This window comes from Sciurus vulgaris (assembly GCF_902686455.1).
Source record: "Sciurus vulgaris genome assembly, chromosome: 12".
NCBI lineage: Eukaryota > Metazoa > Chordata > Mammalia > Rodentia > Sciuridae > Sciurus > Sciurus vulgaris.
The window spans coordinates 70,581,382-70,593,402 of NC_136473.1; positions in this window are offsets into that span (position 1 = coordinate 70,581,382).

The window sequence follows — 12,021 nt, forward strand, 5'->3', positions numbered from 1 at the left end:
TAAGGTTAGGGAGGGGGGCAAGAATGGAGGAAAGAAGGCCTATATAGAGGGAAAAGAGGGGTGGGAGGAGTGGGGGGAAGGGAAAAATGGCGGAATGAGTCAAACAACATTACTGTATGTAGATTTATGATTACACAAATGGTATGCCTTTATGCCATGTACAAACTGAGAAACAACATGTATCCCATTTGTTTGTAATAAAAAAAAGAAAAAGAATGAATTCACTTCAAAAATCCAGCATTAATCCTTTCCTAAGGCAATGACCCCAGTGACCTGATTACAGCACTCTGGATCCCACCTTTTTAAAGGTTCTGCCACTATAGTGAGATCCAAACCTTTATCATATGAACTTTTGGGGAACCTACCACATCCAAGCCAAAACAGCAGCCAAGTGATAATATTAAAATGTAAGTAAGAATATGTCACTCAAGTGTTCAAAATTCTCAGCAACTCCTCTTCTCACTGGAGAAAAGGTGAAATCATTTCATGACTTGGTTCCTCAAGGACTCCTCCCATTACTCTGCCTATTCTCCCCTACCTAGACCACACCGTTCTTCTTGTACCTTGAACACCCCAGGCATACCCAGCCCCAGGATGTGTGCTATTGCAGTAACTTCTTCCTGGCAGGGTCTCCTCCAAGAGTCCTGCAAGGCTTACACCCTCATTGGCTTCTGGTCTTAGCTCAAATGATACCTTCTTAATGAGTTTCTCCCTGGGAACTCTATTTAAAATTATGACCCTCTTTCACCCTGTGCTCTGGGTACTCTCTGTCTTCCTTCTGTGGTTGACTTATCCATGTCACTTATCATCACCGACTTCTTATATATTCCACTAATTTATTTTGTTTGTTTTCAGTCTTGTGCCACTAGTATGTAAATTCCATGAGAAAAAATAATTTTTATTTGTTTTGTTTGTTGCTGCACACTCTGGGACCTTCAAGGGTGCTTGGAACAATAGTTGCTCAATGAATAGGCATTGGATGAATGAATGCAGTCTACACTTTGAGAAATTTCTCTGTAGGATATGTAGATTTGGGCAGCTGAGGCCACAACAGTTCTCAAACTCTTTAAAATTTTCATATATACAAACCCCAGCATGAAGCTTTCAAAAGAGCTATTGTTTGTGAAGATGGAAGCTTCTAGAGCACCATGGGTGAAATGAATAAAGGAAACACTCCTGCAACTCTTCAGAAGGCTAGAAAAACTGTGCAGCTCATTGAAAGAGCATGCAGAGCTTTAGAGAGTGGAAACTGCAATTATTAAAAATAACAGTTTTTGAGTGAAGTCTGCATTCTCAACTATGTAGCTTTCTAGAGGCCTCTGAATTTAGAAGACAAGTCTCCAGATACAAATAAGGCTGATGTGTCTGTCTTCTTTCCAGAGCCAACTTTTCTTATTTTTGAAGGAAGGATACAAGCCTATGATTGGCATTTCCTTTAGGCTCTGGAAATTGTCCTCCATCACCATCCAGATAAAATCTCTCCTGCCTGCTCTTAACACTGAAGGACTGAGTGAATTCCAAGTGCAGCCTTGCCGAATGAGTCATATCCCCATTTCACATGATTTGGACCTTATTTAGCCAAGGACATTGAAGAGCTTCTGGATGAATTATTTAAGGAATGAGCAAGGAGACATGAGGTGTACATCCTGAGATTAAAGTTGGACTCAGCAGAACGAGCTGGGGGCAAGAAACAAGCACATCAGGTGTGTGGGAGATTGGAGGGCCAACAGTCTAGAACAAGGCTTTAGACAATTTTCATGATAGAATTTGGCCTAAGAAGACCACCTTGAGATCATCAGAAGATGGAAGGGCAAAATGAGATAATTAGCATTGATTAGATCTCAGAATAGAGCCCAGGGAACTTACTGCTAATATGATTTCTTCATCTAATACCAAGACTTACTAGCAAAGACACCCACAAACATATTATAATATTCTGCAGTTGACCCAAGTCCTTTCCTGGTTGTAGACATGATAATCTGCTAATAACATATCTTGCTTGTTCATGAAAGGCTGGAAAGGATTGTCACCACACCAAAGCTTTGAGAGGTGTGTTCATTCCAGAGTGAGTTCAGATCGGAAACTGTACCAATCACCATGAAATGAAATCACAGTTGATGATTGTTTTTTCATGACTATTTCTAAGTGATAATGAGACATCTGTTTTGTCCAAAGCAAACCAAATTATAACAAAGAAGGAAGTTTGATGAGGATAACTGACCCTTTGATCTCCCTAAGAGTCATGAAACAAGAAGGATGAAAGGGTGTGGTCCATTCCTTCCCTGTGTTTGGTGCCCTTTTGGAAGAAACTGTTGTCTTGCCTCATTTGCCAATTTGGTAAAAGTATGATCCAATGGCCAATTTTCAGTTTGTTTTGCATTTTGTCAGTAGCATATGACAGGGTTGATCTCTTCCTTCTTCTAGAGCCATCTTCACAAGCCCCAGACACTTCTTTCCTCCAGTTCTTAATGAACCTCCCTGGCTATCCCTTGATAGTCTCCTTTGAGGTTCCTTCTTTCCCTGTGTAAGGTCTACTGTTTGGAAGGCTGAAGGCTGCAGTAAAGACTGCATATCTGTTGTAGCTAATCGCTGTCAAGTACAGTTATTCAGGGTGATATTTTCAAATATTTAATTCTTAGAACTTTCAAATTCATATCTCAAGCTTGGATGATTCTAACTCAGATAACAGACAAGTTTTCATTTGACATCACTGACTTTGATGTTGGATAGGCATCTCAAACCTAGCATTTCCCCAAATTGTGCCATGATTTCTACACCCCTAAAAAATAATTCCTCTTGTACTTTTCCCATCTCTGTTGATGGCAATCCCCTCTTTCTGTTTGCCCAGAGCTGAAATCCTTGGAGTGGTTGGTCCTGGTTGCTTTCTTCCACATCCCACATTGATCCATCACCAAATCCTTTGGGCTCTAACTTCAAAACAGATCCAGAATCTGACTGCTGCCTGCCTCCTTCATGATGTTGATCCTTGCCAGCATGGCCCTGCTCTAGGTCACTCTGCTTCCACACATGCTTCCCTTCCCTTATGGTTTCAAGACAGTTGTTAAGGTGATACAAGATATAAGTCACAGCTCTGCTTACACCCTTCCAGTGGCTTCCCATCTCATTCAGGATAAAAGCCAGGGATCTGCCATGGCTCTGAAGGATCTATGTGATTTGTTCTCACTTGTCACATCTCTAATTTTTTATCAGTGTCCTCCTTGCCACCTGGGTCCCTTGGCTTTCCTTACAGGGATCTTATTCTTAAGCTTATAGCACATTCCACCTTGGAAAGTTCCTCTCCCAAATGGCTTACTTCCTTTCTTCTTTCAAGGTCTCTGCTCAGATATCACCTTATCTGTTAGTCTTCCTTGACCATCCTAAAAAATAGCAGTGTAAATTTTAGCCAGGTTTTGCTGTGTACATTGTGAATAGTGGCAAATAATAGTACAACCTACCATGGTGAATCTATTTTAAAAATTTTTAATTAATTTTTTATTTGTTCTAATTTGCTGTACATGACAGTAGAATGCATTTATACATTTTGATAGATCATACATAAATGGAATGTAATCTCTTATTTTTCTGATTATACTTATCATAGGATCACATTGGTCATGAGGTAACAATGTCTGTTTCACCCTACTATCATTCCTACCCCCTTCCCCCTTCCCCTCCCTTCATTCCCCTCTACCTAATGTAAAGTAACTCTATTCTTTCCTGTGTGCCCCCCCCAACTTATTGTGAATTAGCATCTGCATATCAGAGAAAATATTTGGCCTTTGGTCTTTTGAGTTTGGCTTATTTCGCTTAGCATGATATTCTCTAACTCCATCCATTTACCAACAAATGCCATCCTTTCATTCTTCTTTAAGCTGAGTAATATTCCATTATACATATATACCACATTTTCTTTATCCATTCATCTGTTGGAGGACTTCTAGGTTGGTCCATGGTGAAATCTTACAACCACTATCCTTGACATTCTTTATGTTTCCCTCAAACTATTCAATTTGCTGTACTTATTGGTTGTGTCACTGATTTTGTGGCATGATATATATTTATTTATTTATGATCTATCTGCCTACACTGAAATATAAGCTTCACAAGAGCAAAGGAACTTTGTCAATTGTGTTCACTGCCATAGTCCAGTTGCCTAAGATATCCCCAAGCACAAAGGAAGTATTTGACAAATATTGTTGAATGAATGAATGTATAAATAGAAAGCAGTTAATGGTGGGTTGGGCAGTGCATAAAGAATGGTACTGTGAGTTCAGGAGATTTAGATAGAAAAGGATGCTTTTAAGAGAACTTGTTCACAGAGGCTAAGATGGCTTCTCTCCTTGGAGGACTTGCATCAGACAGGCTAAATGCTTCGGGTCTGCAGTCAGTTTGGGTCCATCCTTAATCAGCTGGGCTACTTACCAGCTATTTGTCTTTGGATAAGATATTTAATCTTGCTAAGGCTCAGTACTATAAACTAGGGATAATAATCAAACCCAATTTGGAATTACTATCAAGAAAATATGTTTAAAATGTTCAGCATGGTACCTGGATTACTAAGTGCTCAATAAATGTTCTAATTATTATTTTTGTTGTTCAAAATAAAATGTTGGCTGGATGCACCCTAAAACACCAACAATGACTAGCCTGAGGTTGGGATGGTGAATGATTTTCTTCTTTTGGCTTCTGTTTTCCTATTATAAAAAAAAACAAAAAACAAAAAACAAAAAAACCAAAACAAAACAAAAAACAATGAACTGAGTATTTGAAAACAAATGAGAATTATTGCATTTTAAAAAAGAATTAGACCAATGCAGCTGTGTTTTGCTTGGGTTGGGTCAAGTGGACCAATCTGAATAGGTTTGATGTTCTCCTCAGGTTCCTATTAGCCTATTTATTTTGCTATTACTAACCAAAGGCAGGCATGTAAGAGCCGGTGTTCTGAGGACAGGAGTGGAGTGGGAGGAATAAGAGCAAGCAGTGTTATAAAATGAAAGAGGTCCAGATGCTAAAGTGAGGAGCTCCTGAGGCTAGGTTTCTATCGCAGGGCTTGGGAACTTGGGATGAGTTTAACTTTAAGGGCCATATGCTAGGGGAACAGAAAGCACAGATCCATTCCACTTTGGTTCCAGCATTAAAGAGTTTCAGAAAGAGGCAAAAGTCTGAAAATAAACTCTTGAGAGAACCTGGATTCCAATGTGTGGCCAAAGATTCTCTAGAGCTTCACTGTCCAATGGAAATAGAAGGTGAGACCAATGTAATTTAAAATTTTATGGTTGCTGCATCCAAAAAGAAGGGGGAAATCAGGTGAAATCAATTTTAGAAATACACTTTATTTAACTCAAAATATTATCATTTTGACATGTAATTAAAATATTAAAAATTATTAAGGAGGTAGTTTACATTCTTTCATTTTCTCTTCCTCCTCTTCTCCTCCTCTTCTTGCTTCTCATTTCAAATTTATCCTTCAAAGTCCAGGGTACATTTCATGTTTACAGCACATCTTCATTCAGTCCAATGAAGTGCTCAATGGTCACCCGTGGCTAGAGGTCAGTGGATTGGAAGGACAGCTGTCGATTCTGTAGCTACTCTCTAGGAATGGAGATTCCCAAGAGTCAGCAAAGGCTTCTCTTTTCCTTATTCTATCTTATCACTATCTCTTCTGAGAGGGCCTCACATAGGACTGGCCATTTCCTGATGGGGTCATTCTCTCATGCTGCCAACATTTCCCAGAAAAGGAGTGGTTCCTGGAAAAGATAGGGCCTATTGAGAAATCCAGAGGGATGGACAGCGAGCCATTTTGAGGGTACTCTTGGTCACTCTGTGTGGCTGGAGTCTCAAAGATACCGTGTGAAGGTAATGGCAAGCAGGTGGCCAGCAAGCTGGGTTGAGACATCCTCAAGGCTATCATGTGGCCTAAGTGGAGAGAGGCAGAGAGCTGGGCTGGGTCCTGGCTACCTTCTCACCTGGTGACCCTCATGATGCACATTTCCTACCTTGCAGCATTGTCCCCCACTTCTTGTCCTGCTCAACCTCCATCCACACACATATGGCAGCCCTGTGTTCCTTTTCTCCCAACTAAGGGAATCTGAGATAAAGAAATATGTTTACCTTGCCTGACAGGGCTCGACTGGTACACTTGTCAGCAGTTGAGCTGGATTTAAACGTGACTAGCTACTTCATTTGTCACAGGGCTGTATTTATCTGTGTTTGGAAGATTTAATTTTTCCCAATGAAGAACTGCCTAAATAGGTCTAATGAGCCTTGAGGGCTCTCATTTGCTTTCAGAGTTTCCAGCAAGCTGGGAAATCTCAAGGCACGCTTACCTCTCAGGGCTCTGTGCTGCCCACCATGCAGGCTGCGGGCAAAGGCCAGTGTCTTCCTCATTCTAGAGGGTGCACGTGGCCTTGGGATGCCCAAGTTCTCCCATTCAGGGGGCTTACGTTTGGGAATGTTTAGTTAAGACAATATTTTTTCTTTATACTTATAATAATCTGCAAATCTTTTGTTTGTATAGCTGGCAAAGCACTCTCTAGATGAGAGAAGGGCACAGAACACAGATGAATAGGAGAGTAGCATCGGAGGCCACCTGCTCTGAAGGAGATCTGGCTCTCCTGTTTTCTTTCTTCATTTTATTAAGAGAATTTCTTTTTACATGAGAGTTTCAATGTTACTTCCAGTGGTGTGGGGGTGTGAGGTGGGGTGGGCAAGGGGGTAGAGGATGAGGAGACAGAGACAGAAAGCGAGCAAGACTGCAGTACAGAGGTGGGAAGGAGGGTGAGGGTGGGGCTGGGGACTCAAGGGAAGGAGGATTTTTAAGAAATGAGAGAACAGGAAGTTAATGAGGCATGGAGAAGGAGAGTGAAGGGAAGGATGAAGTTGGGTTGAAGAGAGAATATCATAGATGTCATTTTGGAAAAGGCCTCAGAAATCCCATTTTCATTCTCTAACTGGGGAAATGTAGCTAAGAGTGGCAAAGGTCATGACAGAGGCCAGGGTCTCATTCATGGTTCTGGTAACACTAGTGGGGGAAGTAAAGAGAGACAGACACTGGGGACTTTTGTAGAAAGTCCTGGGTACTTGCTTCAAGCCATGTGTCAACATTGCTGATCTTGGGTCAAGAAAAAGGCCCTCTCCTTCCTGCTCTTCCCCACAGTCACCACCACCAGTGTCTCTGCAGCTGCCACTGCGACTCTGGCCATTCCCTGTTCTGTAGGTTTGCAACCCCCCCCCCCCCCCCCCCCCCCCCCCGGTTAAATCAAGAAAGCAGAAACCCACGTCTGGATTTGCAATACGTTAACAAAAACAGACTGAGCAGACTCATTCCAGGTTGGCGACTCTGGGCTGCCCATGCTTCTTTCATAGGCTCCTCATCTGCGAAGCCAAGTCACACCAGCTCTGACTGGATTTCTAACCCTTTTGCTTCTTACCTCGATTTTCTTTCCTGAGCAACAGAAAGGTTGACCTGCTGACTTTCGAGGCCTGTTTGTCTTCCACGTCCAGTGACTTCACAGGCAGAATGGTTTAGGGGGAAGAGCTTGGGCTGACTGACTAACACAATTTTTGAACTCTCTCTGGTCCTCCTTTGCCCATTTATGAACAAAAAAAAATGGCTTCTATCTCAGAATTTCAAGGTTGAGTTAGTGTGCATGAGAAAGGGGCCAGTAAGACCTTGGTATAGTGTAGAAGATGCTTTTCATTTGTCCTATTTGCTTGTTGTCTATTTCTTCAATCCTGTGGCTTTTAGGATGGAGTCTGTGCTGAAACTAGTTCATACTGGCTTGCCCAACAGTGTTGTTCATCCTTTTCCAACCTTCTATTTAGTTGTGTCTCTTTCATAGCCTGAGGTTGGCCACAGAGGGCATATTTACACCATGGGAATTGGTAAATGTAAACCAAAACTTTTCTACCGCCAGACAAGTCAGTTGTTAAACATTTTGAGAATTTCACTGAGCCTGACTTTTTTATTTTATTTAGGTTTGCTTTGATTTTTCTGGATTTTGAGCATATTATTCATTCATGTAGCAAGTACCTAGTTCAAATCTACTCTGCATAAAAGCTATGTATAGACTGCCAGATAAGATGCAGGATACTTCAATTTTAATTTCACATAAACAATGTTCAGATGAACAATATTATAGTGTAAGTATGGCTTATGCAAATTTTGGATACATTTATACTAAAAATGTTTTAATGTTTGTCTGAAATTGAAATTTAACTGGGCGTCCTGTATTTTTAATTCCTAAAAAATAAAAATAAAAATTTTAAAAATGGTGTACGGCTAGGGAAAATCTAGTCTTATAAGATTCAGTGCCTCTCAGATGCTTATTGTAGAGAGTGCTGACCCAAAGAAATTTGAAATCAGAAGGTTAACCGAGAACTTTTGATACCATGACCCTCATCTTTATCATCATTGCTATGGTTTGAATGTGTTCCCCAAAGTGCATGCATTGGAAACTTAAATCCCAACAGTGTTGAGTAATTGGGCCTAATGAGGGGTAATTAAGTTATGAAGTCTCTGCTTCCTTGAATAAATTTTGTCATCACCTTGTGAGTGCTTATGGTGAGAGTAGACTGTTAGAAAAGGGAATTCGGCCTTCTCTTCCTCTCTAGTCTCACCCTTTCTTGCCCTTCCGCCTTCCCATGAAATGAGGAAGCACAGATGCCAACCCCATGCCCTTGGACTTCCCAGTCTCCAGAACTGTTGGCCTAATAAATCTATTTTTTTAAAGATTCCCCAGTCTCAGGTGCTAAGGGCAGCATAAAATGAACTAAGACGACCTTTATTCAATACTTGTTGGACCACCTTTATATACTGGACACTGTTCTAGGCATTCTGGGTTCTAGGGATTCAGCAGTAGACAAAATACAAAATCTTCTCAAAGCTTTCCTCTGGTCTCAGAAAGACAAAGAGTAAATAAGATTAAAAAAAAAGTGAAAGCCATAGTGTATCAGGTAGTGGTAAACACAACCACGAAAAATAATAGAGAAGGAACCTGTGGGATGTAAGGGAAGAGAAAAGAAATGTTCCACGTAGAGGGAACAGCAAGTCCAAAGGCCCCTCCCTGGGTGCTGGCCCTGCCTGGGCCAGGCATTGTGCTCAGGGTGTCCCTATTGTGCTCAGTCCTCACTGCATCTCTGTATGGTGGGCATTATTTTCAGTCTGCTTTGGCAGGGGAGTAAACTGGAGATTTGGGAGGTTAAATTTCTTGTTAAAGTCACAGAGGGAAAGAGCCGGCTATCTTTCAAGGCTGGCTCAAGCACCTGGCGTTTCCTTTCTTACTGAGAAGTAGTTTCAAGGAGGCACGTCTGGATTCTCCTCCCTCTACCAGTTCTGGCTGCCGGTGGGGGTGGGGTTCACAGGTCTCAATAGAGCGAGTGTGCGATGGTCTAGCCCCAGGCCGGCCTGCATAGCATCTTCCCTTAATTCTGGGCCAGTAAATGCGCACCCCCTCCACCTAGGAAGCTGGTGGCCTGGCTTTGGGGCTATTCTCCCATGGGGGTGGCATTGTGGTGGCCGTAACCCCGAGGTCCCACAGAAGCTGACCTTGCACCTAAAAAGGATGCATTGTTTTCAAACACAGCTTCCTATTCCTGCCAGATAAACCACCACATTAACAATGCGTCCAGGTTGTAAAATGTTGGCCCGGGTTTCGTTTTTAGCAGAGAACTTTTTGTCAACAGATTGGCATTTTCCTTTCCATTCACAAGGACCCAGCTCTCCTTTCAGGGCTGGGCGCTGGCCCCTGAGTACCCAGAGACACACACACTCAGGCTCGGCTCAGCCTCGCAGCCTTGATAACACTGTTATTATTAGACGTGGCCTCTGGAATGCTCGAGTTCATTCCCACACAACGGCTCTTCTGGGTGAAATGAGAGAGCAGCGCCAGCTATCGCAGTGGCGCGCGGATCCATTACCTCCGCGTCCTCCTGGAAAATCATCCGGGAACCTGGTTGGAACCGGTGCCCAGTATCAGTGATCACCTGCCCCTGTCCTCCCTGCCGCTCCCGGCGCTGCGCGGACCCCACCTCCCGCCCCACTCCCTGGGCAGGCCCCTTAAGCAGGAGGTAGGACGTGGGTTGATTTCCCACCACTCCTGATGCTTCCCTGACTCCTTACTTCTGCCCCATGCCATTTTCTGTGTCCCCCAGTGTCTCTTCTCTCCTCTTCCGCACCTTCCAAGCCCTCAAAACTACCACACCCAGGGAGCCCCCTATTGCTGATGACCCTGAGCTCCAGACCACAAAATGCACAACCCTTCCTCTTGTTTGTTGAATTCTTCCTAAGGCTACTTTAAGATGAGTATGCTTTTATCACAAGACAAATGCCCTAAAGTTTTTTCAATGAGTTTTTCCAGCCAAATGGTAAGCGTGAAATTTCTTGATGTCCATGTAGCTTCTCATGGTGCCTAACAATGCCAGAGTGCAAGGTCTTCCAGGGCAAAAATAAGTGTCTTTTTCCCCATTGAGGTCTAAAACATTTGCATAAAGTGCACTAATTTTTTTTTTCTTCAGTACTGGAATTTGAACCCAGGGTCACTTTACCACTTAGCTACATCCACCACCATTTTAATTTTATTTTAAGATAGGGTCTTAAAATTTTCAGATAGGGTCTAAGTTGCCCAGACTGTCTTCGAACTTAGGATCCTCTTAGTTCATTCTCCTGAGGTTTACTGTTATGGGCAACTGTGTCGTGGCTATGTGCACTAATCTTCAGTGTACAGCTCAGTATATATATATATATATATATATATATATATATATATATATATTAGTGTGTGTGTTCAAGTTACAAACTAATGCACAGATCAACTCCTTGAGATTAGCACTGTTTTGACTTCTGTGGGATGTCTTAAATGTCTTTTCATCTCAAAAGCAAAAGCTTGATAAAAACCTATTTTTTAATTAAACTCCCTTATACTTGTAGCTAGTGAATACTATGGAACACAATACTCAGTTGACTGGCAGATGCTTGCTCTTGTTTTGTAAGGAGTTAAGCACACTTTAGTCTGGGGTTGTATTTCAGTACTTTGCTCAGTGCTGGATTTAAACACAGTGGAAACCAAGTTAAGGGCAGTGCTATTCTGTATATCAGTATGCCCACTGAGCCAAGGAGACCCATTTATTTTTAATTGAATTAAATTGCTCACAAAATGAAAGTAGCATACTTTCATTAATATTTAATTACATACAGTGTTAAACAATGATCACAAAGAAAACTTTGCAGCTTTTTTTTTGTCTCTGCTTTTTTTTTTCTTTTTATTACTTAGTTGAACACGATACTCTTATTGGCTGTTTTATGCTTGCAATTTTAAGGGCCCTGCTCTTATACCACTTGACAAGTGCTTAACTGGCAGGACTCAGCTGAGTGAGGTGATAGGTTGGCTGTGATGTTGGCCACAGGCATTGTGTGTGTGTGTGTGTGTGTGTGTGTACATATGCTTGACAGCTTAAATTACTGGGCTAAAGAGAAATATTAGTGGAAGCAGTCAGGGCCTCTATCAAAGAAAATACACATTCTGGATATTTTAAGGTCAACCCTTTATGCCTGCTCCTTCAAGAAAATTCTGTACATGCTGAGAGCAGATATTACTTTTGCAAGAGGTCTTCTGCAAGGAAAAAGTGTTTTATTTTGCATGACAATTTTTCTATTGTATTAGATTAGTCTCTCTTCATGCAGTATTATTTCCCAAACTTTAATGTACCTAAGAATTCCTTGATGTGTTTGTTAAAATACAGACTCCCTGCTTACATGGCCGGAAATTTCAACTCAGTAGGGGCCATAGGATCTGAATTGTGCATAGGTATCCAAGGTGTTGACTGGGAGGCAGGGAGGTTGGAAGACCACACTTTGAGAAATACCAATCATGAAGATACGGAACAGAACGGAAGAGGTCATCCAGTCTTATTTCTAGCACTGGAACTGTTTTCCAAACTAAATCTTTCACAAAACCCCAATAGATAGAACAAACGAAAGGATTGATGATTTCCTCCTCCCCTGCACCTCTGCCACCCACTTCC